This window comes from Garra rufa, chromosome 1, assembly GCF_049309525.1.
Source record: "Garra rufa chromosome 1, GarRuf1.0, whole genome shotgun sequence".
In the NCBI taxonomy this organism is placed as follows: Eukaryota; Metazoa; Chordata; class Actinopteri; order Cypriniformes; family Cyprinidae; genus Garra; species Garra rufa.
Genome location: NC_133361.1, coordinates 89,558,699 through 89,561,198, shown reverse-complemented (window position 1 = coordinate 89,561,198; position 2,500 = coordinate 89,558,699).

Sequence of the window (2,500 nt, the reverse complement as noted above, 5' to 3'; positions counted from 1 at the left end):
TGCTTGATTTGTAGTAATTATATTTGGTACTACTATTTTCAATCGATTGGCTAAAATTTTGGCTAATATTTTATAATCTGTATTCAACATGCTTAGTGGTCTGTAGTTTTTCAGGTCTCTCTTATCACCTTTTTTCTTGTAAATTATTTTCACCATACCTTTCTTCATACTATTCGTTAAATTCCCTTTTTTAAAATTATCTATAAATATTTCATTTAAAATTGGACATAACACATCTTTAAAAACCTTATAAAATTCAGCTGTTAATCCATCTATTCCTGGACTTTTACCATTTTTCAGTTGATCAATTGCAATTCCTATTTCTAATTCCGTAATCTCACTCTCACACATTTCTTTGTCTCCCTCATTAACTTTAACCTGTATTTTACTTAATACAAATTCCTCATCTTCTAAAACTATCTCATTTTTGGTAAATAAATGCTTATAGAATTCTCTGACTTCTTCCAAAATTCCTGTTTTATCTTCTACAATCCTTGCATCTTCTGTTTTAATACTTTTTATTATATCTGCTCTCTGTCTTGTTTTTTCTAATTCATAAAAATATTTTGTACTTCTTTCTCCTTCTACAATGTCTTTCGCCCTACTTCTTATTATTGCTCCTTTACACTTCTCTTCTTCTATTTTCTTTAATTCTTCCTGTAATTCTATTATCTTATCAATATTTTCATCATGCTCATTTACTTTCCTCATTTCTTCATCCCACTCTTTTTTGATCTTATTTTCTTTCATCTTTTTGACTTTTTGCCATTTGTTTGAATATTCCATTGAGAATTTTTTTATTCTTTTTTTTAGAATGTCCCACCAAAACCCTTTTTCCATTTCATACATTTCCTCATTTACACTATTAATTATTATACTTTCTATTTCCATTCTGTATATTTCATTTTTTAGAAGTTCTGCATTTAATATCCACACCCCTGGTCCTTTATCAGCCTCATTAAAATTCATCAATATCCATAAAAAATCATGATCACTCTCACTATAATTTTTGTAAGACGCCTTAGTGACATAATATGCTTCCTTTTTATTACATAAAAATAAGTCTATTCTACTTTGCTTTAGAACTCTGTCAACAATTTGTCTTCTTGAATATTCTCTTTTCATACCATTCCTCTCTCTCCACACATCCACCATATTATATTTCTCCATTATGTTATGTAGTTCATTCCTCCCTCTATCTCTTCTAAATCCCATTGAATCATCTACATCAATTCTCTGTATTACAGTGTTAAAATCACCTAACACCATAATGTTGTCATGTTTTTCTATTAACTCATTCATATCCCTGTAAAAATTAAATTTATCTCTTTCATCATTTGGTGCATGTATATTACACACTTTCATTTCTTTTCCATTACACACAAATTTAACAATTATTATTCTTCCCTTTGTGTCTTTATAATCTATATTTACTTCTTCAAATACTCCTTTTCTTATTAAAATAGCTACCCCTCTCTTCCTTTCCATATCACAGTTACTATATATTTCTCCGTTCCATAATTTTCTAATTTCATCACTTATTTTATCTTCCCATTTCGTTTCTTGTAAACATAGCACATCACATTTTTTGGTCAGACACATTAATCTTTCAAACTTTTGACATTTGGATAATCCTCTAGCATTCAGCGATACAATTGATATAGAGCTCATTAAAGAAAAGATTGGAAAAACCAAAACCCACCATTCAATCCGTTTCATTGTCTTTCAAAAAAGTATTTTTTACTTCACCCATTTCAGCTTTCCTCCTCTCCAGTCTTTCCTTTTGCTCTTCTCTTCTTATCTTCTGCCTTTTAAGAACCTGTTGAATGTCTAAGCCATCTTTTCTTGTTTTTACACATCTATTCAGTCTTTCTTTTCCTTTGTTTTCCATTCCACGAATTTCCCCCCCATTGTCTGCTCCTCTTACCTCAGTCAGTGTCTTTATTCCCTTATCCTCAGCTTTTTCTTTTTCTTGTCCTTTTTCGTAGTCCAGTTCATTAGTGTCCACATCGTCCTGTTCCTTAGAAAATCCTTCTTTAATCAAATTTATATCCTCTTTGTTCGCTCCTCCTCCCATCTCCATTCCTTGTTCTTCATCTTCCTTCTTTTCTTTATTCTCATCTATGTTGTTGTTCTCCTCTTCCTCGTCATCTTGTTTCTCGTCCTCTCCTTGCGTCTGCCTTTGTGAGTCATTTAACCTCTCAATTGTTGTAACTCCCATTACCTCTTGTATTTCCATTCCTGGATCTTCATTTTCCTCGTCTTCTATCTCGCATCTGCATCTTAACATTGTCTTTTGGCAGCCTTGGCACCGCGGGACTTTACAGTCTCGCGCATAATGCCCCTGCTCAAGACAATTTCTGCATGTGAATTGTGGGCAGTCCTTTTTTTCATGCTCCGGACTTACACAGATCCTGCATGTCTTCACTTGATTATCGTGAATCACTCTGAAGTACTGCACTCCTTCTTCAGTCCTGAAGCTTGTGTTGTATGGTAAAGA